We start from the raw sequence: 27,809 nt of genomic DNA, 5'->3' as shown, positions 1-27,809 counted from the left end.
CTCTTCTACGTCCTCAAAAAAATGACTGCTGGAAATGTCCTGCAAAAACTACAGCAGGAAATTCCATGAAGCCAAGGTTTCTCAACTCAATCTCAACTCACCTCAGTCTGGAGGACATGTGCTACCATTCACCAGGGATCGTCCCTTTTCAGCCTATCCCACCTCTCTACAGAGAGCTTTCTGGGGCAAATGCAAATAACCTCCATTTTGAATCCCAGGGTATCCCTTCAGTCATTTCCAGTTTGGGCAACATGAGAGCTGAAGAAACACATCAATATATCTCTCCACATAGACCCCAGAGATAGATCAGAGACCCCTTCTACATTTACTTTGATCCACATGGACCATGAAGAATCCAGAAGAAACTAAGAGCCAGCAGCATGGATGTCACAGGATGTGCTAACTCCTGATTCAATCAGGAATGAGAGAGCTGACCCCACCCAGTATCATAGTGTACAGGAGATCCCTGACCCCTCAGCATCCTGTACCCAAATCTAGGACCTATGAACATCACCTCTACCTCCAGGTTTTATGTGTCATCCACTGCTACTTCTCAGAAGCAGGGAGTGTCGTTGGTGCAGAGGAGACTTTGGAGAACTGTTTGGGACTTTGCAGGACGAGGAAAATAAAAGAATTTACCCTAAGTCTGACATTTGCTTACCGGAAGATCAGGATCAAACCAAATGATTGAGTTGACACTTTCTCCCTGCCCCTTCCTAGAATTGATTGATGCTGACATATTTGATTGGGTTATTGATGACCAAATGGTTACTAAAGACTTTGTTACAAGGAACTAAGTATGCCTTTTGTCCAAGGCCCTAAAGAATCCTGGAGATACCAACGGGTGTATCCTCCTTGTTCCTAAGTCTATTCAGTCCTCACCAAATATCTAAGACTGCTTCCAATTGGCTGAACTTTTGGGATCAGCTGTTTAGTACAATCAGAGGGCCCATATAAGCCTGCGCTAAGTCAACCTGAGCCAGTCTTTCTTTGAAGACATAGCTGGAATAGGAGCGCCAACCACCACGCAGGACATACCTTCTCTCAGGTAACATTTCTGGGGAAACCTGGGTTCTGGGGACCTTGCTGCTGTTTCATGAGGCCTAATAGTGTGAGGGAAGCAGGCTGGCTGTCGAGGTTCACCAGGGAATTGGGGGGGAATTCCCCCCACCAGGGAAATGGATCCATAAAATCCAATGGAGAGTTATCTGATTGGTTTCAGGGTCTGACCTAGACTTGACACAGTGTAGTGCAATGGTGGCCCTACTATGTGCTCAGGGAGTTATAGAATCTGTGCTGCTGAAACTGAAATTCAGAGGATCCAGGAGCTCTACTTCTCCTGGTAGTCTCACTCTGTAGCTCACTCACGAGCATGGAAACTGGCAGTTCGAAATTGGGGCTCTGATGTTCTCTGTATGATGGTTCAGTGGGCATTGCAGCTGAGAGTGTATCCAGACCCTGCCATTGCTACTTATGACTTTTGAAATTTCCTCACTTGACCACAGCTTTGCCAATCCAAATGGATATTGCCTCTATACTCCCTTAATCTCTTTAAGCTGAAAGCTAGGGATGGAGCAGAGCATTGTTGGCAATTTACTTTTGGAGAGTTTCTTCTGCCATCCTTAGGAAAGAAAGGGAAGTTGAAAAGGGAAGCACTGTCATGATTCTCTCGAAATGAGACTTTCCAGACAGATGGAGGAAATGCTGAGGGAGAGGAAATTGGCTGACAAAGTGTCTCATAGGAATTGATGTCCTTGGCCTCTGGGAGTAGTATCTTCCTCTTTGTATGAGTGGGAAAGGAGTGGCTAGCATACAGCCCTTCCATGGCTCTCCTCTCCTCTTCTGGTCTTTTACTTCAAACACCATGCTTGATTCCCAAGAGCAGACAGTACCTCAGGTCAGAATGATAAGGCAGCAGAATGTCAAGAAGAGGGTATTCCTGCAGAGCACAGACCTCAGGCTTCTCTCCCTGAGAAGGATCAGGACCCTTTGATCATGAGAAGACTTGGGATGCACAACCATGTTCAGGATTAGAGGAGTTGTCATCCTGAAAAAGAAAGCACTTCCTGCTTGTGTCTCGGGACAGAACAGAGCAGTCTGGGCTGGTGGGAAAGAGGAAATTGAAAGCTTGATGTCAGAAAATGCTTGTTGTGAGGAAGAATGTCATGGGTCAGAGGAGACTTAAGCTTTGTCTCTTCCCTCCAGGACCACAAGAAATGGCCAGTGTACTTAAGCTTTGTCTCTTCCCTCCAGGACCACAAGAAATGCCAGTGTACTTGAGAAAATCAACTGTGCTGTTCCTGAGCAGCAAGAAAAGGAGAACACGAGATTCTCCTGCAGGATCCAGGTACAATCCCTCCTTCTGTAGAGATGTTGCTTGAAGCCAAGATTGATCACTGATCCCAATCTTCCCAATAAGGAATCCCTCTTTAGGGTAGTAATGAAAGGACAGTGAGTAGAAGGGCCATGCCTGGTATGGGAGAGCAGTGACCCAGCCCACCCACTGCCATGAACAGAGTTAAGCAACCCTCATCTGCAAAGAACCCATTTCATGTCCCAGCTTTGATCCTTGACATCAGGATTTGTGGGAGTCCTGGCCCTCAAAATGCAGCCATTCCTCCCCACTGCATTCTCATTCATTTCTAGTACCACCTTCAACTGTGAGGTTCATGAAAGTCTCCTGTTCAAGGTTTACTCTCTGAAAGCTACAATCTGATGTAGCTCAAGGAAGAGTCTCTGACCTCAGAACTTGTGATCCTGACCTTCATTGGTAGAAATGGGCCCAGGAGAAAGGCAAGTGAGGGTGTCATGGACCCTTGAAATCCAACCTCAAAATAATCCCTCCCAGGAAGCAGGAAACCGAATCAGAGGGCAAGACATGAAAACAGGCTCTCAAGTTAGACACACAAAAAAAATCTCATCTGATTCTATGATGCATAAAGCCTCAGACTCTAGAAATGGCATCTAGCCTAGGGATAGATTGACCTCACTGTCATTTTCAACTGGGCAGGATTCTCAACCATTTCTTTCTCTTCCAGCAACTGAAAGAAATCAGGCTACTTTCTCCCCGAGGGAAGCCTGGACCCCATGGCCATTAAAAATATTTTTATGTGGATCCACTTATATCAAGCATGAGGCAGCAAGAAAGAAAGGGTATATACAGGGTGATCTCCAGAAGGATTGCTAATATTCACTTGAAGGGGTTGTTGAACCCAGCTGGAGTGAATGTCGGCATGTGTATGGTGCTCCTGAAAATTTATATTGGACCTCCAGAAGTCCAATCAGAATGGACAACCCTATCCCTTTCATGTCCCCTTCAAGGAGGCTTTAGAAAGAGTCTTCCTTCAGAGGCTCAGGGCATGGGAGCTCTGAGCATGAGCCCGATGTTGAGTCACAGACTATGATGCTCTCAGGTAAGTACTGCACAAAGGCTTCATATATCACATTCTATCCAGACAGATACCATCACGGCTCTATGTTATATGCTATGGGTAACCTACAGCACTGAGCAATTGCCAAACCTATTTCCATTTTTCACCTTTACCCACTCCCAGATGCAGGATACTCTGAGGCCTTAAATATACAAAACTATAAATTAGATCCACACAATACAGATACATGACTTCAAACTCTTATTTTGCTGTACAAAAAGAATCAGACTCTAGAAATATTATACACCATTGTGTATGAAATCAAAATGCAGGTGCTAAATATAGGATTGAATTCAATGGTATAGTTTTAGTCTCACCCATGAGTTCTTTCTCTGGCAGCTATCAGTACTGTTTTCAATGGAAGTTGAAATGAAGTAACTCCCATAGCTCTCTCCCTACTTAAAAATACATGTTTTATGATGGTTCCACTTCTTCAAGCCAGTTGGAAACAAAACAAGGTCATGGACATGGTAGAGAAACCTCATGGAGGCAGTTTGTAATATTTATTTCATCTTTTGATAGGGAGCATAAGAGTTGGAACCTACCGCTGGATCTCTTCCTTGGCATGCTCCAGTCCATTACGAGTCCATTCCTTGGAATGGAGCCTCCATTGCCCAAGGCCAGAATGTCCAGATGAACAGCACCCGACCCGCCATTCAAGTGATCCCCCAATTCACTCTGTATGGACCCATCAAGTCCTCACTGGAGTCCCCCTCAGGGTCCAAGGTGAGTTTCCATGGCCCCGACCTCTCATCTATTGGACAATGGTTCCATCAGGGGCAAATATATATCACATATTATCCCAAATCAAGTACCATTTCCCACCCCCGATCTTCCATGGACTATGGAGAACAACCTCAACTGGGAGCCCCAGGATAATTTTTCAGGTTGGGATGTTGACGCAGGCAATGTCTGACAACAGATCACAGAATACCTCCTCTGAGGCCCCTCGCATAAATATGCAACAGGAAGAGCCCCTTTAACAGTCCCCCAAATCACATGATGCACAAGTCAGACTTCGTCCTTAATTTGGAAGAACAACTACAGAGCATGATACTCCACAGGAGATCCGGGTCCCAAAATCTTTAACCCGAACCAGGACCATGAATCTATCCCCAAAAGTTTTAATGGGTCCATCCCCACTTCCCTACCCACTGGACCCCACTATTCTTTCCCCACCTCTTTTTCCCAACATCTGTATCCATATATGGAACTTAAAAAAAACAAGTTTTCAGAACCAAAAGTAAATTTCTTTCCTACTTTAGACACACTTTCTTTGTACCCAATTGGGGTTCCTAGAGTTTGACTTTCTTGTCCCCTCTAGCTTTCTTGTCTGGAATGTTCAAATAAAAATACGATTAAAAAAAAAAGCTAGAAGGAAAAATCAGACTGCCTTGTTTTCACCCTAATATCCACCAGGGCAGCAGGAAGAGACTGAGTAATATATACGGGATGATCTCCAGGCTTTTATACAAGGAGTGTGTCCAGACGAGCTGGGCTGAGGGTCGGGAAATGATGGTAGCTCTGGAAGACTTGGACTGGACCATCTAGGAATTCCAACCAGAAGAGACAGAGTGACCCAATCCCCTGCCCATTTCATGAGGGTTTGGAAAAAGTCCTTCCCTTTATATGTGCCTGGAGGCACACAGAGCATGGAGACAAGGGGTATGAAGTTCCTCCGGTAAGTACTGGACAAAGGGATTTAGCAGACACACTCTGGGCACCCAATATTCACAATCCCTGCTCACTGAAAAGCACCAGATGGGGTCATCAAAGGTTGCCTTTCTTCCCTGGCTCCCTCCCCTTAAATTAATTTATGGGTTTTCCTAAAAATTTCAAGGCCAACCAACAATTTTTTTAGTGGTTTTTGGGGAAAAGGAGCAAAAAATTTAACTTTTTTAACTTATTACATTTAAAGAAGGTTTTAAAATTGTGAAAAACCAAATTTAGGAAGGAGGGCCGTTTACAAAAATTATGGGAATTCCCTGAACCTGCCCTTTGGCAAGGGTGAAACCTTAAAAAGGGTGCAATTGGAAGAAAAAAGGTTAGGAAGGATTCACTTTTTTCTTTCCTTCAATTACATTCCATTTGGAATTTAATCAGGTTCCATTAATTCCAAAGGCCAGATTTCCAATAAAACATCCCTTTTAGGGTTCTAGAAGATTTAATACCCAAAACTTCAATGCTCCTGGTTCAAAATTAATGGTGTTTGGTGTTGAAAAGTTTATCCTAGGAAAATTAAAACTATTATAAGGGGTTAGGGTTTACAACATTTAAAACCCTGGGCAAAACAGGATTAATGAAATTTTAAGGCAAATGGGAAATTTGGCTTTTTGTTAATGGAAAATCTTGTTTAAGGTTTGTTTAAGATTTGAATTCCCAAACTTTAACTGGGATTATCTTTTTAGCCTTTAGAAAACCCCTTTTTCTGTTAGTTTGGGGAAACTTTCAATGTTGGCTTTTTTTTTAAAAACCCAATTTCCTTGGTTAAAAAGGGTTCCTTATTCTTTCTTCTTCTCAAAAGTTTAGGCCTTAATTTCCGGGTTTTGGCCTGTTTAGCCAATGTAATTACTCTAATACCTCTGAAACTTACCAAGGAAGGGCAGGTGGAAAATAGGCCTCCCCCCCCTAAATGGGAATTTGAAACCAGCAATTACCCTAACCCACTTAATGCCAAAAGTGAGTTTTGTGTAAAATTTTGAAAAACCTAAATTAACAACCAATTGGTCCCCAAATCTTGGTTTTTGGCTAATAATTTTCCATTTCTTAATTAAATTTTGAAACCATTGGGAAACTTGGGGAAATCCCTTTTTGGTTGTTTAATAATTAAAGGGCTTTGAAATATTGAAAATTTTGTCAGCCTTTTACTACCTGTTCTGATAATTTTTTGAAGTAATTTTCCCAAGTAGCTTTCTCTTGAATGGCCAAATTTTTCCCCAAGGCGCCTTTGACATTTCACTAATATAATTAGCTGTTTAATATTTAGGGTTGTCAAATTTTTTCCCTCCTTATTCCTTTTTCATCAGAGAAATTTAATATGACACCAAGTATATAAACTTATAAAATTAGCTATATAAAGGAAATGTACTGATAATTAGTTATACAAACTTGTATTTGAAAACCATTCTTTAATATACATATAATTTTCCATTTATTAAAGGCAAAAATAATTTGCATACTAATGATATGGATTGCTTGTTTATTTTTACATAAAAAAATTAAATCTTGGTGAAATATTTATTATGGCCAAATAAATTATGTTATATGAATGTAATGGAATATTATTGTTATGTAAGAAACAATCAGTAGGATGACTATAAAAAAAGCCTGGGGAGACGTGACGTTAAGTGACATGTAGAACCCAGAAAACATTGAGGCAACAACAAAGATCTCAATAATCAACTCCTGATGGTTTGGCCTCTTTTTAACAATAAGAGATTCAGGCCAATTCCAATAGATTTGTGATGGAGAAAGCTGTCTGCTTCCAGAAAGAGGTCTATCGGGACCGAGTGTGGATCACAACATAGTATTTACCTTTTGATTGTTGTTTGTTTGCTTGCTGCTTTTCCTCTATCATTTCTCCCCTTTTTGATCTGATTTTAATTGTGTAACACAATAAATGTGGAAATGTTTTGAAGAACTGTACATTTTAAATATCGGTTACTTGCTGTCTAGCAGAGCATAATCGAAGAAAGGAGGGAAAAATTTGGGAATCAAGGGTTTTTAAGTGTTATTTTCAACTATCGCCATATTTTGAAAATTAAAAAGCTTATTTGAAAAAACCCAAGTCTATATCTAAAACCTGCCTATCAATGCCTCTCTGTCCTTATCCACACTCCCATGTGGAGCTCCAGATGGACCCACAGTCCCTAACTTTAACCAAGGGGAGGCCATGGGAGGAAAGTCAGCTCCTTCTGGGTTCTTTTCAATGAGGCAAAGGGAAGAGAGTGTTGGGTTGCCCCAGGGGTACCCCGCCTGAAGCCGTTGACCAGTAAATCCCTTTGTCTAATCACCTAAAAGGCTTCTTAGCCTATGGATTTGCTTAAAACTTCATGCCCAAGGGCCTCCATTTTATTCCCAGGAACACATGAAGGGAAGAACTTTTCTAAATCTTTATAAAATGGGCAGGGAATGGGGTCATCCTGCCTCTTCTGGTTGGACCCCTGGATAGAACAGTACAAGTCTTCCAGAGCCAGCACTATTTCACAACACTCAGAAAAACTCCCTGGGTTCTCTTTTTATAAAAAAAAAAAAATCTTGGATATTGTCCTGTATTGACTCCCAACCTCCCGGCTTGCCCACAAAGGCTTGGATTCAGGGTTGCCCAAACCCTCAAAAGGACCTTTGGTTCTGGGCTGGGCAGAGGGAACGAAGGCCGAGGGTTTGACTTCTCCCAGTGGCTGAAAGAGACATGAAAATATGGTGAGAACTCTACACAGCCCAGGCTGATAGTGAATATGTCCATCCCTGGTCCTACATGCCTTCCTCTACAAGCCTGAGGCAGAATGGGTGCTCAAGAAAGCAGTCTAGACTTGCTAGGTCCAACTATGAGCCCTGCTCTCCATCTTTTAATTCCTTTGGACTTAAGTTAATCCTTAAGAAAGGTTGTATTGAGGATGTATTTTCAAAGGGGTCCCATAAACACTTCTCCACCCACACCTGGGGGTCCCTAATACCCATCATTTCCAGGACGGGAATGAACTGGGATCTCCTTGATCCTGGCACCTCCCTCTTCTTTTTGGCCCTTTTTTACCAAATAAAGGTTAGGGGTCATAGGTTTCTTGTGGTCCAAAGGGGCTTTGGACTCCAGAGCGTGTAACTTTAAAAGCCTTGAACTCAGGGCTTCTAACAAGGATGACATTGTTCTCCATCCTGGTTCTACAAGCTTAGAAATGAATAAGGATGCACAAAGAAAAATGGCTACCTTCACGGATAGGACTCCCAAAGATTCTGATCCCAAGGATCAGGGATGGGACTTTAAATGGGCTCTTTCCAGGTGAATGCTCTCTCTAGTCTGTTCATGGCAATGGGTCACTGCTCTTCAGTGCCAGGGATTGTACTTCCTCTATTCCCTGGCCATCAATTACTACTCTAAGGAGGGAGGCCTCAATGGGAAGGTGAGGTTGGGGGTAAAGAATCTCCTTGGGTTTCAAGGAACTGTCTAAAAGGAGGGATGGTACCTGAAGATCCTGGAGGAGAATCTCCTGGTTCTACTATTCTTTCTTCCTCCTCAGGAATAGAACAATTCTCTTTTTCCAAGTTCACTGGCCATTTCTGGTGATCCTGGAAAGAAAAGGCAAAGCTTAAGTCTTCTTTGACAACTTCTTCCTTACAATAAGCTTTTCCTGATATCCAGCTTTAATTTCCCTTTTTCTCACCACTACACACTTCTCCCTGGTACACCCTCAGGACCTATGCAGAAAGTGCATTCCTTTTCTAGATGACAACATCTCAAATTTGTGATAATGGCTATGTCCCCCTAAATCTTCTCCTTTATCTCCAAGAAAGAGCCTGAGGTGTGACCCATCTTTGGTGGCTCCGACTTGGGGAGGGCACTTTCCACCCCGGGGGTTGGCCCCTCCTTGCCTTTTTTCTTTCTGAGAAATACAAAGGACCACCTGGAAAGGGTTGTATTGGCCATATTGGACCCATTTACCTTCGCCACACTCACATGTACAGAAGAGGAAACAAGCTCAGAGAAGGCTAAGGACATCCCTAAGATCCTTTAGGAAGCAATCCTCAGGAGAACAACCAGTTCCTTGGCTCAACATCCAGAGACATTCCCATTGATTAGCCAATGTCCATTACATCCTCCTGATCTCTAGTCCCAAGGCCCACTTGGGGTGGACTGCCATCCAACCATCCTTCAATTACTAACCCAAAAGGAGACCCAAAGGTAGGTCCATTTGGCCAAAGAATTTCATACCCAGACTTCCCCCCAATCCCGACCTTCCAGAAAAAGTCTGGAAACTGGTCCCCGAAGCCCCCCTCCAACTATAAGTTTTCAGACTGGGTTCCTTCGGGTTTATTGACTCTGACAAAGGGGTTGAAGGGAGATCTCACCTGATCCCAGAAATCTTATTGGCAGCCTAGTTGCCATCTTAGCTAGTTAAAGACTAGCAGCCATGCCCACAAAATCTCCTTATTAGTCCTGGACCATTTTCCCTCTCCAGTGAGAATTAATCAGAACAATTATTTAAGGACCTCTAGAGTTTGGAAAACCAGATGAGAGGAGTGGTCATCTGCAGGTATTGGGGGAGGGGGAAGCTCCTTGTTATCTAGTTTTCTGTGAATCAATCATTTCCCTTTTTTTTTTTTTTTTTTTTTGCATCAGTTACTAGCCGGCTAGATATCATCTTTGGCTCACCTTGCAGGTCCCATTCCAACGGATCCCTACCCTCAAAGGCTTCTTCGCTACATATTCATTTAGGACACTTAGGATTAGGATGCAACCTGATGGAAACCAGATGTCACTGATTGCAGGATGATTGAGCTCAAAGGGACCTTTCAACAGAGAATGTCAGGTCTGCAAGGACCTAAGCAAGTAGAACATAGAATGTCTCAGATGGAAACGGCCCCGGACCCTTGTAGGTAGGACTGGAAGCCAGGGAGAGTATGAGAGATCACAGGACTATGAGCCAGCCTTGGCCCATGCTCTCTTCTTACAAAGCAAGGATCTACAACTCCATTGCCTGGGTTCCTGGAAAATACAAGTTTTTCCATGTCTCTCCTTAGATTTCATTTAAGAGGATTGACACCTGGAGGCAACCTTAGTGATCATCTGGGGAAATAGTTAACAAATTAAACAAATAGCATGAACAAACTGAGATGGTGTTACTCTGATTTTCTAAGTCAATATGCCCCTCCAAAGGATTTTGAACACTTTTGTGGCCCCCATATCTCTTTATGGATCACACCACTGATTTACTTCCAGCCCTTAACTGGGTAGGAGCAAGTTTCTACTCTTTTTCCCATTACTTTGCTAGGAAACTCCTAAAAATGCCTCTATATGTGTCACACACACACACACACACACACACACACACACCCCTTTCTCCTTAACCTTGATGGAAGCCCTTTTTTTCCTGTTGCTAAGCATATATATACACACTTTTTTTTTTATTTTAATTTTAATAGCCTTTTTTTGGGTTATATGTATGGCTAACTTTAAGCATTGACAATTGCCAAACCTCTTGTTCCAATTTTCCCCTCCTTCCCCCCCTCCCCCAGATGGCAGGATGACCAGTAGATGTTAAATATATTAAAATATAAATTAGATACACAATAAGTATACATGACCAAACTGTTATTTTGCTGTACAAAAAATCGGACTCTGAAATATTGTACAATTAGCCTGTGAAGGAAATCAAAAATGCAGACAGACAAAAATATAGGGATTGGGAATTCAAAGTAATGGTTTTTAATCATCTCCCAGAGTTCTTTCGCTGGGCGTAGCTGGTTCAGTTCATTACTGCTGATGGAAGCCCTTTGTTAAGACACCTGAATCTAGTCAAAGCCTCTACCTGGGTATGTTCTCAATCTGGCTGTAAAGTATTATTCCTGAAAGAAGATGGTAGTTTCCCTTTTTCAAATGTTCATCCCTTTAGTTAAGGATGGGAGAAGAAATCTCCAAAAACAAAACCACTCATAATCCTTTCTACCATCCCTAGATTTTTAGCTTAAAAGAAGATCCTAAATTAAGGAATGAATGGGGCAATAATGTCCAACTCTTATTTAGCAGATGAAACAGGCCCAAATGTGAAATTGTCCAAAAGTCACCCTAGTGCAATGTCAGAGTCTGGATACACCCCCAGCTTCTATGCCCACTGAGCCCTCATACATAGAAAATCTTAGAAGGATTCCCAGAGGCCCATGCTATGGATGGGGAATAGAGGAGGTGACTGTAAGTTTCACTAGTACAGGTTCTGCAACTCCCTGAGCACAAAGTAGGGCCACCACTGCATACACCTAGGTCAGACCCTGAAAGGAATCAGATTATTTTCCTTTGAAAACCTTTGCTCCTCATCTCCAGTTCCCTGCAAAACCTGGCCACTCAGCCTGTCACCAGGTCTCAGGACACAGGAGCAAGGTCCCCAGAACCCAAGCTTTCCCTGAAATTTTACCTTAGAGAAGGTACCTCCTGCTTGGTGGTTGGTATTCTTGTTCTACCTCCTCAAACTGGGATTTGCTCAGGATGAGTTTGCTCAGGCTTACATAGGCCCTCTGTGCTAAACAGCTGATCCCAGAAGACCAGCCAATTGGAACCAGCTTTAGCTAATTAGTGAGGGCTAAATAGACTCTGAGGGAAACAAGGCAGATACATTCTGTGGCATCTCCAGAGTTCTTTGGGGCCCTGGACAAAAGACATGCTTAGTTCCCTTAACAATATAGTAACTACTTGGACAGCAACCAATCAATCAAATAGGTCTCTGTCAATCAATGGCAGATGGGGAGAAAATGTCAACTCAATGAAATGGCTTGATCCTAATCTCCCAGTTAGTAAATGTCAGGGACTTAAGATAATTTTTTTTTCTCTTCCTGCAACATTCTAACCAGTCCTCCCAACTCTCCTCCTTCATATACTCCTGGTTCTGAAAACTACAGGGAGGGAACTTCTGCAGGCCATAGAGGTGGGATGTGAGGAGGGAGAGGACAACTGTCCTCGAGTTAGGACCCTGCATGACTGGATCACCTGAGGCCATGGTCTCCATCCCTGAGACTCACAGAATGCCCGAGTTAAAAACAAAACAAAACAAAAAAAGACCTCAGGACACCCAAAGGCCAAATCAGAAGACTTCCCTCTACAAGGTGCCCAAAAAGGTGTTCCCCAGCTTGGACCCTGAACACCTCCAGCTCAAATCACTAGTTTCCAATAAATCCTAACCTAGGAAAACTATGTCCTGAAACTAGCTAAGAATGGTGTCAATTTCATGTCCTCTCAGGGTCTGGTCTGAGACTGTTTACCCCACATATAAAATCTAAACTGAGCTGGTCAGTGCTATCAAGCTTTACCAATACCCAGATTATGTGATAAAAGCTAGCTCAAACCTCATAGCTCTAAGAAAAACATCTAATTAGGAACCTCTAGACCAAAGCCTTTATAGTTTCCATGCTCCTTGTTGTACCTATTCTTATCTAGATCAGGAATTTGATTTACACACTATCAACCACTGAAAGAAGGGGAATATAAGAAAATCTAACTTGTAGGATGTGCCCTTCTTGTTAAAAATATTTTTTTAATGTAATTATTTCAGCTAATGTTTAAGAGTTTTTCGTAACTGGGCATTTTCTCAAAAAAAATACACTCTACCAACTCAGTCCATTTATTTACACTACTCATTCACTTCTGGCTGCTCATTCCACCCTAAGGAGGATAAGAAAGTGCTAAGCATATACTTCTATATACCAATGTTCTATATGTTTGCACCTAAGCAACAGTGCACTTTGCTGGCCCAAGATGACTTGCTGGCCTAAGTCTGATGGCCATGTAAATAAATGTACCCAAAAGATGGTAATTTTACTAAAATTGTAAGAAAAGGCTCTGATAAACTTTCTGAATGGACTAAGGATATTATTCCAGATTGTATTCAATGAATTTTCTATAGCCAAATACATTTAGTGGCCAACTCCTGCTTGTTATGCCGGGGTTCAGGGGCTCACTATTTACCTTCTATAGTTGCATTGGAAATCTCACAGCTAGTCTGCTGATCCACTAGCTTCAGAACTAGGATGAAGCTGCTGTATTTTGTCTAAGAACTTCCCACTAGATTCCCCAGGAGCATGGAAATGTCTCTGCTCTGGGTCTCCATGAGCTACATGAGCTACACCTGTGCTGAGTTGATTTCCGCCTTCCCACTCTCTCCACCCCACCCCCCTGCCCAATTGAGAAAGATCTTTCCTGTAGTTCTTCTAAAATACATTCTCCTGGAAATTTGTTACACTCCAAATATTTGTGGGTGTTGTCACTCCAAAACTCAATCAGACAGTTGATCTGATGTTGATTCTGAGGGAAGTCAGGAAGAACAGACCTGTCTACTCTTTGCCATCTTGGATCCATCCCATGGATAAAATTCTGAAAGTTCTGAATCTTAAAAATCAATTAATTAATTAGACTGGCCAATAATCCACAAAGTAATGGTCAATGGTCTCTCTCAGTGACCAAAGACAAAAAGACACCATTTCATGTCACCTTAAATCTGTTTTGCTCTTGACCACCCTGGACAAGCAAATGCCAACCAACCATGATTGATGCATATTCCATTAGGCTTGGGCCACAAGTCTTCAGCCCTTCTCCATTACTTCTTCATTAAAGGAGGAGGTCTGGTCATGAGATTTAATAGCCTCCAAAAATCTAGTCAGGAAAACCCACTGTTTTGGTTTAATTTCTCCTTTGTGAGCCATACTGTCCCAAACTCTAATGATGAGAATAAGGTCACTGGAGTAGCTCTAGATAGCACTGACCAGCTCAGTTTGGCTTTTGCATATGGGATAAACAGGCCCAGACGAGACCCTCGGATGGCTTGGAATATGATCCCAGCCAGTTTCAGGAAAGTTTTTACTATGTTAGCTAAAGGAAAAAATAAGAATTTCATAGAGAAGGGAATAATTGTAAATTAATATTAATAAAAATTTATCATTAAAATTCATTTCCTTCATCACCCACCATATGCCCCTTGATTCACTGAGAGATGCATTCTCTTCAATAGATAACTGGTATGACGAATACTTCATTAGAGACTTTTAACTATCAGGCTTAACTATTTTACAATTGTAGGAAGGTCAAAGGGTGACGAGAAGAGAGATTGACTGAAACATCGACAGAAGATGGGGCTGCCCTCTTTGGCAAGCTGATCTTACAGAGAATAATGATCTATGGGGGAGTGAGAGGGAAGGTCAAGTGGCTCTTGCTCAGTAACCCATTCTTACTGTCCATGTCATGAGTCCATCATATCTCAGGGCTCAGACACCTCATTCAGCTTTATGGTTTTTGAGAGCATCTCCTAATGCAATCCTCCAGTGCTCTGGAAGATTCTCTTCTTAAGCATTCTGATCAGACTGATCCTCAGAACAGCTGCTTCTAGCAGATCTGCTTCTCCAGATCAGGTCAATTGCAGAGATTCCTTTTTTTTTTTTTCAAATCTCTTGCAAAGCAGATCTCAGTAAAATGTGATACATTTGAAATTTGCTTTGACAATAACCAGATCCTGTGGTAAGAGCTAACTAAAATCTAATAGCTCATAAGATCAGTTTCCATGCTCCTTGCTGCATCTATTCTTATTTAAATTAGGAACTTGATTTAGACACTGCCAACCAATCTAAGAGGACTGACTTAGAGAATGTGATCTTTTAAAAAAAAATTTCACTCTAGCTATTCACTCCAATTATTTACTCTAATTCACTTTTGGCAACTCATTCCTGCCTTAGGAGAATGAGATGGTGCTAAGGATCTAATTTCAGATGCATCTAAGTAACAAAACTCTTTGTAGGTAGATAATTTGCAGACCTATGTTTGATGTCAACATAAATGAATGTACCCAAAAGATGGTAGTTTTATAGAAATTGTAAAGAACTCTGTAATAAGCTATCTGAATGGACTAAAGAAATTATTCCAGATTGTATTCAATGAATTGTCTATAGCTGAACACCATGTTCAACTGAACTACATTCCTTTTCTTTAAGACAAAATTGAAAAATCTCTGATTTAACTTTATTAAATAATATAGTAATGAGTTACACATTGGTCCCACAAATCACTATAAGGACCCTACCTTATATAGCATACATAATAATAGGCAAACAAGTACAAGAACTTATATCTATTTAGTTGTGTAGGGTATTGAAAGAAGTATAATTCCAGACTGAATCATTTTGATCTTACTAGGTATACCTACATCATATATTAGCTTAGATGGCTTTAGCCTTGGTCTGTGAGATAAAAATTGAATAGTGTTCATTTCTTCTATAGGCCATCTGCCATGATTTTAGAAATTTGCCATAGAAGCAAAAATCACAATTATACTGAGGAAAATGATCTCCTAATTTCTTTGTTAGTTATATAGGCCAATGTTTCTGAAACTATGGGTTGCTATCTGATATGGGCTTACATAACCAAATGAGGGGGTTGTGAAAAATTTGACATTAAAAGGCATCAAATATTTGACCTAGATTTAATTCTTGATGTAAAAGTAAACAAGCACATTCATCTTGTTTGTATGCAAATTAGCATTTGTCTTTAATAAATGGTAAAATTATTATACCAAAGAATTGTTTTCAAATAAAATTTTGTATTTTTTATTATCAGTAAATGTTTCATTTATATACCTATATACTCAGGTGTCATAAAAATTTCTCTGGTGAAAAGAAGCATTGAGTGGAAAAAGTTTAAGATACTCTGATGCAGAGAGCAAATTATATTAGTAAAACATCATAGAATCCGCCACATGGGAAAATTTGCTATTCAAGAGGAATGTCATATTGGGGAAATTGAGTTAGGAGACTTATCTCAGCCCACACCACTGAGTCACTCTCCCAGATTCCCTTGAAACAATAGAACTCCACTGAAAATCAGAGGCTCACTAGCATTTCTTGATTGCAGAATTGAGATAAATGAAAAGCCTGAGGGACAGAGTTTCTGGGTAATTAATAAATAACTTAGTAGGCTATTTGATTACAAAAATGATTGCCAGTGGCATCTCTCTGTAACCAAAAATAAAACCATGGAGATCACTGAATGCTTAAATACTTTTGGAAAAGGGGGTTGCCCTGAAATCAACTCTGAGTGGTGGGGGGGAACCTTTCAAATGAGGAGGTAGGCCAAAAACCTTCAGCTCCTGATGCTGATCATGAAACTCACCTCCCCCAGACAAAGGGACCCATCCATCCAGACCACTCCGGATGCTCCTCACCTCCATTAGCTGGGTTACCTAAACTTCAGTGGAGAGCTACAAGGGATTAGAGCTAGCAATCATCCTAATTACTTTCTGTTTATACTCTAAAGAGCAGTAAAATCTTCCAGTTTGATGAGGCCCTGCCCAAGACTTAGGAGTATATTCCTGAGGATTTGGGGCATCTCATCTATTAGCAATTTGATTCAGAAACTAATTGCTTGACCTAGAAGCTGATTGCTTAATGAGGAAATAAAGAGAAAAAATAGGACAATCCTAATTTAATAATGTTGTTAAAAATAATAGAAAAATGATCACTCGTCTCACTACTATCACTACTATCGCAGTCCCATAAAATTTTAGTTTACATAGCAAGTTGTACTAATAATCCTTAGAGACTAATTTAAATTACTCTCATATTGCTACAATAAAATCAGTTTGTCAACTGATTAAATAATATAACATTTTCAAATATTGTTTTTCTTTTCACTCTTTTCCTTCTTTCAATTCATTCATAATGTAATCTAAAAGAAGGTGCTTTTCTTACATGTGTTACACTAATTTACCAACTTTCACGATTTAAGAAAATGTAAAAACTTGACAATATTTACAGTATCATGAAAAAGAAATTCAGTACTAATCAGATGATATTAATTTAATTTAATATATTTCCAAATCTCCTGGCACAGTGTGAAGATCGTGTATTTTTAAATCAGCAGGAGTCAGAAATTCAGGTTAGGGGAAAATCGTCAGTCTTTATTCTCAGTGAAGAAGGATCGGAGGTGGAAGAGAATCGGCGATAGCAATGTGTGCAGCTGAGTCAAGAAGGTAGCTCGACCCGCAGCCACACAACCAGCAGCTCGGAATCTCGAACCCAGGCCCAATCTCTCCCAGGTTCTCTTCCTGTCTCTCTCTGCCTCCACCCACCAAAATCGTCATTTCCTATACAACACATCAGGACTTGCAAGGAGAGTGGGCAGGGACCATTCTTTATCCAATCATGTATATTAATAGAGTATAGCCCAATTACTATTTAGCCTCACGTACTTGGGACCTCAGTGCATCAACTCAAACCTCAGCCCATTACACACAGGAAATCATTCATCCTATCACTTGGAGTTCCTCTCCAGTTGAGATGGAACTCACTTCCTTGACAGAAGCTGATTTGTACTATGAGCTGATTTACAAACCTCCTTCCAGTTAGGTATGAAGCTATCTTTTTCCTTCTCTGACTCTTGTAACATTTGGATTTAAGTATGAGAGTTCTTACATTATCTTACCAGCAGAGCTAAAACAAACTGCAAATAATAAATCTTAAACATTGTATCAGATGAAGCAACAAAGAACACTTTTTGAGATCTTTATTTTAATCCCATGAAATTAAATAGCCTTCCCCAAACAGTATCTTTTAAACTGCTCTTGAACAGCTGATTCTCTAAACTAATCGAATTAGGCAGATTGTTTTTCTGTTGGTAATACCAGGTTTCATAATATAAGTATGCAATTAATGTTACAGGAACAGTTCTAGAAAATACATCCAAAGCTTGAATAACAGAGATTCATAATGTAATTATTAGGTTAGGTCAAAGTTCCCGGGAGCAGCCACTTTTCCCCAGGTGAAATCTTGAATTTTCCCAGAAGAGAAAAAGAGTTCATGATTCTCAATTTGTATAGAATATTCAGTGAACATCACACTAATCAGCCTGTTCAGAGGGCTTAATGTACATAATGTGTTGAGGGTCCCTTGCTAAGCACTCTAAAAATAAAAATATATCAAAAAACATCAGGAAAGGAGGGCAAGCATAACTGCAGGATGTTTATGTGGCCTCTCACATAGAAGATGGGAGAAGGGTCATCAGCCATTCAGCACAGTTACAAAGACTATATATAAGCCTGAGGTAATTCTGCCTGAGCAAATTCCTATGTAAGGAGGCAGTGTGATGAGGAGCCCTAACCGCCAAGCAGGAAATACCTTCTCTAAGGTAAGATTTCAGGGGAAGCTTGGATACTGTGTCCCAAGGCTTGCTTTGTTGAGGGTGGCAGACTGGCTGATTAGTTTCTGGGGGGAAGTAGAGATGGGGAGCAAGAGAGTCAAAGGGAGCACTTATCAGACTCTTCAGGATCTGCTCTGGACCCGATTCGTGTACCCAATGGTAGCTCTACTAGATGCTCAGCGAGCTGTAGGATTGGTCCTGATGGCACTAAAATTCAGAGAATCTAGGAGCCCTGGTTCCATTGACCTTCTCCAGACCTTCTCTAACATGGATTGACCAGTGGAACTCCAGTGAGGCTCTGGATTCAATATTCCTGGATCTGTGGGCTCAGGGGGCCTGAGTGGCTGGCCAATCCAAACTCTTCCATTTGCTACCAGGGTGTGGTTCGAGCTTCAGTTTCCTCATCTGCCAGATGAGGATTGGTCATTATTGCTCCATCTCCTCATCTAAGATCTTTTCAGCTGGGAGCCTGGGATATCAGAGAGAATTATTGGCAAGTTGAGGGGCGACGGTCAGCGACCACTCAGTACTGTCAAGGTAGGAGAAGAATGTAATAGGCCCCTTGAAATCCATCCTCAATATGATTCACTTCATAAGAAAGCCGGAAAACATCATATCCAAATAGCAATAAGACATGGAGCGCAGGGCTCAAGATTGGACCCAACATGTCTGGGTTACTTTCCTGAGTGCCCATCGAGCCTCAGACTCAGAGGAAGGCATCTAGGCTCAAGGACAGACCCATTACCTGTTTTCTTGGACAGTGAGGAGTTCTAAAGTTCTAAAGTTCCTGAAAAATATGTTTTTCTGTCTTCCCTTGAACTTCAATGAAGGGGATTAAACCCTGGAGGAACATAACTTGGTAGGAGCAACTTCCTACTGTCTTTCCCATGCCTTTGCTATATATATATACATGATATATATACTGAATTTCTGAAAATTGTTCATATCCTTTGACCATTTATCAATTAGAGAATGGCTTGAATTATAAATTTGAGTCAATTCTATATATTTAGAAATGAAGCTTTTATTAGAGCCTTTGGATTATTGCTTTCCTTCTAATCTTGTCAGCATTAGTTTTCTTTGTGCAAACATTTTTTAATATAATCAGAAATATATAATCAGAAAGGGGCCTCAGTGGAGGAGGTGTCCTGTGACCTCTCGTTGGAGACCTTCTGACCGGTGTCTTTGCCTTCGTCAGTATCCCAACCTGAAGGGTTGTCCTGGGGCTGACTGCTGAGGTTGTTCTCTGCAGTTTGTGGAAGATTGGGGGAGGCAAATGGTATTTCTTGATTTGGGATAATATGAGTCATGTGGGCAAACATGTACTCCTGAGGGAAGCTATTGTCCATATAGATGAGCGGCTGTGGGGGCCATGGAATATAAATATAAATATTAAAATGAATAAAGAAATATTTCTTTAATTTAGAATGGGGACAAGAGAAAAGCAGGAGTATAAAGGACCAAAGTGTGGCCTCCAACAGGCTAGCCCTTCCTGGAGTAGGTAATGGAATTATTTTCTTGGGATTCCTACCTTGCTTGGATACAGTTGTGGGGAAGGAAGAACAGAGGTGGGGGGAAGAACAGTGGGGATCCATGTGGGCAGGGAAGTGGGGATGGCCACATTAAGCCTGGATTTGGGGGGTGGCATTCATAGGTCCATGGATTCTGGGTAATAGATATTGGGATGTCAGCGATCTCCTGTGGAGTATGATGCTCTATGTTCACTGTCTCATCGGGCACTGAATGAAGAACTTGCACAGTCTCCAACATATGGATCCTTTGATTTGGGGGACTGTCGTTAAGGGGCTCTTCTTTTTGCATATTTATTAAAGGGGCCTCAATAGAGGAGGTATCCTGTGATACATTGTCAGAGACATTGCCCTCGTCAACATCCCAACCCGAAGAATTGTCCTGGGGCTGACAGTTGAGGTGGTTCTCCATAGTCCATGGAAGATCGGGGGAGGAAAATGCCACTTCTTGATTTGGGATAATATGTGATATATTGGAGACCATGTGCTCTTGAGGGAAGTTATTGTCCATATAGATGAGAGGCCCCGGGGCCATGGAATCTCCGGCTGTGGACCTTGAGGAATACTCCAATGAGGCACTTGGGTTGGTATACAAGTAGATGTGGTGGGGATCACTGGTGGGGGCTCCAGGGTCCAATGAGGCACTTGGGTGGGTATGCACATGAATGTGGTGGGGATTATTGGTGGGGGCTCCAGAGTACCATTCTCCATCATCTGGACATTCTGCCCTTCAGCAATTGAGGCTCCATTCCAAGGAATGGACTCATAATGGACTGGAGCATCCCAAGGAAGAGTCCAGACAGGTCTGCGATTCCAACTGTATACCCCTATCAAAATGACAAGAATGAAAATATTACAAATCCCTTCCCTAGAGGTTTTCTACCCATGTCCCCCATTCCTTGTTTTGTTACCAACTGGGCTTGATGATGGGAGATCATAAAACATGTATTTGTTAAGCAAGGGGAAGAGGCATGGGAGCAACTTCATTATGCAACTCTCAAGTGAAAACTTACTGAGATTTCAAGCCCTTGAGGTATCCTGCCTGAGCAGAATGTGACTTGTGAAGCCCTTTGTGCAGTACTTACCTGAACTGTCAAAGTCTGTGGAGTCAACACCAGACTCTTCACACTCAGAGACCACACGCTCGCCCGGTCTGAAGGGAAACACTCTTTCTAAAGCCCCCTTGAAGGGGTAGAGAAAGAGTTGAGGTTGTCCATTTGCATTGGACTCCTGGAAGGTCCAATAATTTTTCTAGGGCCACCACCATGTCCCGACATTCACTCTAGCTCTTGTGGACACCTTCGTTGGGCAACATCCTGGAGATCACCCCGTATATAGCTCTGCTTTTCTTCCTGGCTGCCCTCATAGCCTGGATATTGGGGTAGGTCCACATATTTAAAAATATTTTGATGGCTTCTGGGCTCCAGGCTTCTCCTTGGGGAGCAAAAGGCTCAGACCCCCGATGTCTTTCTGGAAGAGACATGAAGAAATAGTTAGAATCCTGGCCAGTTGAAAATGATAGTGAGTTGATCTATCCCTGGGCTCAGCTGCCATTCTCTATGGGTCTGGGGCAATATGGGTACTCATAGAATCGGGTGAGATTTGCTGGATCCAGTCTTTGTGCCCTGCTTTTCAAGTCCTCTTGCCCTTTGGACTCAGTATATTTCTTGCTTCTTTGGAAAGGGATTCATTTTGAGTTTGACTTCCAAGGGGTCCATGACACCTTCTCCAAGGCCCACATTATCTGGGAACTCACCAGTGCCATCATTTCTAGGAGAAGAAATCAAAAGGGATTTCCAGTTACTGGCACCTCCCTTTGCCTTTGCCTTTCACCTGGGCACTATTTCTACCAATAAAGGTCTCAGGGGTCACAAGCTCTGAGGGTAAGGACTTTTCCAGAGCTTCAGAGATTGTAGCTTTTATAGGTAAGCCTTGAACCCAGGACTTCATGACCCACAGTCTGGCTTGGTGTTCCAGGTAAGAAATGAATGAGGATGCAGTGGGAGAGGAATGGCTGCATTCTGGGACAGGACTCCCACAAATCCTGATGTCAAGGATCAAAGCGGGGACATGACATGGGTTCTTTGTAGGTTGAGGCTTCCTTACTCAGTTCATGCCAGTGGGTGGGCTGGGTCACTGCTCTCCCATGCCAGGCATGGCCCTTCCTCTACTCCCTGCCCTTTTATTACTAACCTAAGGAGGGATGCCTTAATGCAAAGATTGGGGAAAAGGATCGATTTGAGCTTCAAGCAACACTGTACAGAAGGAGGGATTGTACCTGGAGATCCTGCAGGAGAATCTCCTGCTTCTACTTTTTCTTGCTGCTCAGGAACAGCACAGTTGCCTTTCTCAAGTACACTGGCCATTTCTCTTGGTCCTAGAGGGAGGAGACAAAGCTCAAGTCTCTGATCCATAACATTCTTCCTGACAAGTATTTTCTGACATCAAGCTTTCAATTTCCCACTTTCCCACCAGCCCAGACTGCTCTGTTCTGTCCTGAGACCCAAGCAGGAAGTGCTTTCCTTTTCCAGGTGACAACTTCTCCAGTCTTAACAAGACTGTGTCATCCTAAGTCTTCTCTATGATAAAGATCCCCTGATCCTTATTCTCCCAGGAGAGAGGCCCGAGTTGCTGACTCTGCAGAATGCCCTCTTGACATTCTACTGCTTACCAAGGTGACCAGGGACCATATTACTGCAGGTGATCTGACCTGGGAGGGTACTGTCTGCCCTTGGGAATCAGCCATGGTGTTTTTTGAGGTAAAAAAAGACCTGAAGAAGGCAGAGGAAGCCATGGAAGGGGCTGTATAGGCCACCTTAACTTTCCCATTCATATGCACAGAGGAAGATACTGACTCCCAGAAGGCCAAGGATATCCCTGAGAGCCTCTAGGAGGTTAGACTCAGCAGAATAACTCGCCAATCACCTTGGCTCCATATCCAGAGAAATTTCCAAACATTATAGCCCATGTCCATTTTATCTTACTGATCTCTAGCCCCAAGGCCCTCCAGGAACAAGACTCCATCCAACCATTCTCAACACACTAACCCCAAGGAGACACAAGGAGGATTCATTTTAGCCCAAGCAATTTCATTCTCGTCTTCCCCGTATCTTTGTCCTTTCAGAAAGGGGCTGCACCTGGTCCTGCTGAAGCTGCCTCCAACCAAGAATTTTCTAGACTGGGTTCTCTCAGGCTTGTGTAAACTCTAGAAGTGATCTGAGAGGGAGTTCTCACCTGATCCCATCAATCAGATTAACTGCCTGCTTGACTCTTTGGCTACTGAAGGACTGGCAATCATGCACACGAAGACCCCTTCTCAGTCCTGGACCTCGTTCCCTGTCCTGTGAGGATGAAGGAGAACAAGTGCTGAAGGAGAACAAGTGCTTAAGTATCACTAGAGGCTGCACAACCTTTTGGGAGGGTTCATTTACAGGTGTTAGGAACAAGTTTGCTTAATAAATCACTAGTTTTCTATAAATTGATAATTTCCCATCTCTTCTTGATCAGTTACTAGTTGCTCCTCATTGTTCTAGGGTCTTCTTGTAAGTCCCCATCCGAAGGATTCCTGTTCTCAAAGGCTTCCTCTTCATACAGATTTCATGCAAAACTCCTAGGATGCAGCCCGGCAGACACCAGAGGTCACTCATGGGAGGATTTTTGAGGTCAGAAAGAACTTTCTAAAGAGAATGTTAGGTCTCCCGGGACCTGAGAGCAAGTACAGCATGGAATGTTCCAAATGGAAAGGGCCCTGGATCCTAGAAGGTCAGGACCGGAAGCCATGTAGAGTATCAGAGTTAATGGGACTATTTGGCACTCTCGGACAATGCTCTCCTCTTTACAAAGCAGATATCTACAATCCAATTCTCTGGGTTCCTAAAAAAAATGCAAGTTTTTTTTTCTGTCTCTCCTTGGACTTCAATGAAGGGGATTAAGCCCTGGAAGGAACATAATTTGGTAGGAGCATCTTCCTACTGTCTTTCCCATTCCTGTGCAAACTAACACCTAAAAATGTCTATGTCTCTGAAGGGGATTAAGCCCTGGAAGGAACATAACTTGGTAGGAGCATCTTCCTAATGTCTTTCCCATTCCTGTGCAAGTCAACATCTAAAAGTGTCTATGTCTCTGTCCCTCATTGGTTTTCTTCCTGAGACACACAGAGAGCTTTACCTCGGTGGACACCCTTAATTACAATCAATCCTTGATACCTGAGTCTAGCCAATGTCTCTACCTCAGCATGTCCTCCATCTGTCTGGAAAGTCTCATTCCAGAAAGAAGTCAGCAGTGTCCCCTTTTCAAACTTCCCCTTTCTTTCCTTAAGGATGGCAGAAGAAACTCTCCAAAAAGTAAACTGCCAACAATCCTCTGCACCATCCCTAGCTTTCAGCTTAAAAGAAGATTAAGGGAAGTATAGAGCAGTAATATCCATTTGGTATTTGGCAAAAGAAGAAACTGTGGTCCAAGTTGGAAATTTTCCAAAAGTCACCCCAGTAGCAATGGCAGGGTCTGGATACACTCTCAGCTGCAATGCCCACTGAACCACCATACAGAGAACATCACAGAGCCCCAATTTCGATCAGCCAGTTTCCATGCTCTTGAGTGAACTACAGAGTGGGACTACCAGGAGAAGCAGAGCTCCTGGATCCTCTGAATTTCAGTTTCAGCAGCACAGATTCTATAACTCCCTGAGCACATAGTAGGGCCACCATTGCATACACCAAGTCAAGTCTAGGTCAGACCCTGAAAGCAATCAGATAACTCTCCCTTGGATTTTATTGGTTCCCATCTCCAATTCCCTGGTGAACCTCAACAGACAGCCTGCTCCCCTCACACTATATAGTCCTCAGGAAACAGCAGTAAGGTCCCCAAAACCCATGTTTCCCTAGAAATGTTACCTGAGAGAAGGTGCGTCCTGCTTGGTGGTTGGTGCTCCTATTCCAGCTATGTCTTCAAGGAAGGACTGGCTCAGGCTGACTTAACCCAGGCTTATATGGGCCCTCTGATTGTGCAAAACAGCTGATCCCAGAAGTCCAGCCAATTGGAATCAGCCTTAGCTACTCAGTGAGGACTGAATAGACTTAGGAACAAGGAGGATACATCCTTCGGCATCTCCGGAGTTCTTTGGGGCCCTGGACAAAAGACATACTTAGTTCTTTGTAACAAAGTCTTTGGTATCTTTTTGGACAGCAATAACCCAATCAAATACTTCTGCATCAATCAATTCTTGGGGGGAAAGGGGGAGAAAGTGTCAACTCAATCAATTGGCTTGACCATGACCTTCCAGTAAGCAAGTGTCACAGACTTAGGATAAATTCTTTTATTTTCCTCCTCCTGGAAAATCCCAAACAGTTCTCCAAAGTCTCCTCACCCACCCACCCCCACACTCCTGCTTCTGGAGAAGTAGAGAAGTGGGATGACACATAAAACCTGGATGTGGAGGTGATGTTCATAGGTCCCTAGATTCTGGTTATAGGATGTTGAGGGTTCAGGAATCTCCTGTACACTATGATAGTGTGTGGGGTCAACTCTCATTCTGGATTGCATGAGGAGTTAGCACATGCTATGACATCCATGCTTCTGGCCATTCCTTAGTTTCTACTGCGTTCTTCATGATCCGTGTATCAAGTAAATCCGTGGTCCGTGGATCAAAGTAAATGGAGAAGGGGTCTCTGATCTATCTCTGTGGTCTATGTGGAGAGATATATTGATCTGTTTCTTCAGCTCTCATGTTGCCAAAATCATCAGTGACTGAAGGGATGCCCTGAGGTTCCAAATGGAGGTTGTTCGCATTTGTCCCAGAAAGCTGTCTATAGAAAGGTGGGATTGGCTGAAAAGGGATGATCCCTGGTGAATGGTAATACATGTCCGCCTGACTGAGGTGATTCGAGATAGAGTTGAGAAACCTTGGCTTCCATGGAATTTCCTGCTGTGGTTCTTGCAGGACGTTTCCAGCAATCATTTCTTTGGGAATATAGAAGAATTGGAATCCTTAAGATCATCTGGAGGCAGTGCTCAGCTGTCTCTCTGTTCTCATTTTTGGCAATAGAGATTCCATTTCCAATGATTTCATCAGTGAGAACCTGACTCATCCAAGGAGAAGTGTAAGTTGTAGGACTCCTAAAGACCAGGGCTGGGAATCAATGTGGCCTCTTGCTTTTTGAAGACTGGATTTATTTACTCTGTTCCTTCCAAGGAGTGCCCAGTCACTGCTCACGAGGATCAGAGACCTGATCTTCCATCACTGCCTTAAGGAGGATTTCAATGTGAAATTGTGGTAGGGGTAAGGGATCTTTTGGGAATCAAGAAAGAGATTATACAAAAGGAAGCTTCTTTATCAGAATTTGTTGTTCCTGCTCTCCTCTGTTGCTCCTCAGGAACTAAAAACTTCATTTTTTCAGGTACACTAGCTCACACTGGAGAACACATGAGATTTCCCCTCTGATTGCTCTATAGCCAGAGGACCAGAGAGGCAACTAGAGATCTCTGAAGGGAGAGCGAAGGACACTTAGCATCTTTTCCTGTAAGTGCTGACCCAGCCACTTTTGCTGCTACAGCAAAATCAGTTTTCCCTACACAAACTTTGTGGTTGTGAAGGGATTTCCCAGCTCTGACAACGAAATGGTGCTATTGGTGTCAAAATTGGTCTTGGGAATCCGTCTGATCGATGAAGGTCCAATGTGACAGAATTCTCAAACCTCAAACTCTGAGAGAAAAGGAAATTTTATTGATGACACTGAGAAGCCAGCTCTGCTAGGAAGACAGACTTCTCAGTGGGTAGGGTCCTGTCAGAGAAATAACAAAGGTTATCCCTGAGAAGAGGCTGTCTTCACAGCAGGCAAGAGTCCTGGCAGGCAGCTCTCTGTAGAGGAAAGACTACTTGGCAAGGCATCATCCTGTTTCATACTTCTGCAGAGATTTGGAGGTCAGATTTGTCTTTTTATAGCAGTCTGAGGCTTTGGCTTCCATTGAAAACTGAATGAGAATCCCTCAATCTTCTCAGTGCCCCCAGGCCTAGATTTCCAGGTGAAAAGAGAGTGCCTCTCATGGAGTTTCAAGCCAATGAATAGGAATATCAGGTCAGATCTCCAAGTGAATGAGACCACTTAAATTCAAGCTACTGGGAGTGTTCCTGGTCTAATCAACTCAATGGAGGATGCAACTAGTCTCTGCCAAAATATGTGCAACAGAATGAAATGACTTAACTGCCCTGAAGGTTGGGTCTCTGTCACAGGAGAGTTTCAGAGTTGAGTCCCATGATTTAGACAATTTCAGAGTTCACCCCCCCTATCAACATGATTTATATATTGGGAAGTAGGCTATCTTGCCATGACAATAAAGTAAAACTTCTCTGATGAGGATGGTCTCCTGGTCTCCTTCTATTATATGCATATTCAAGTGACTGTTTTAGATAAAATTCTGAGGGAAAAAGTTCTGAGTATTAAAAATCACTTTATTGATTAGGCTAGCCAATAATTCACAAAATGATGGTCAGTGGGCTTCCTCAGTTGCGAAAGACAAAAGAAAGCATTTCATATCACCTTAAATTTGTTTCCCTTTCTCCCCACCTAGAATTAATTGGCACAGACAAATTGGTCTAAATGACTGATTCATTCAGTCAAGTAAGTACTAAATACTCATGGTATTAAATATTCAAGTAAGTACTAAAGAGTTTGTAATTAGGAACTAAGTATGTCTTTTGTCAAGGCCCTCTCTGGAGATGCCAAAGGATGTATGTTTCTGGTTCCCCTCAGAGTCTGGTGAGCCTTCACTAAGAAGCTAAGTCTGATTTGGGACCAGCTCTTTAATACAATCAGAGGGCCTCTGTAAGCCTGAGCTAACTGGGCCTGAGCAAATACCCGTTTGAAGAGGCAGCTCAACAAGAGCAGAAACCACCAAGCAGAAGGGACTTTCTTTAAAGTGCCACTTTCATGCAAAGCCTCAGTTCTGGGGACCTTGTTGCTGGGCCCCAAAGCC

The sequence above is a fragment of the Sarcophilus harrisii genome, chromosome 2 (assembly GCF_902635505.1).
Source record: "Sarcophilus harrisii chromosome 2, mSarHar1.11, whole genome shotgun sequence".
In the NCBI taxonomy this organism is placed as follows: domain Eukaryota; kingdom Metazoa; phylum Chordata; class Mammalia; order Dasyuromorphia; family Dasyuridae; genus Sarcophilus; species Sarcophilus harrisii.
Note: the sequence above shows the minus strand (reverse complement) of the source record.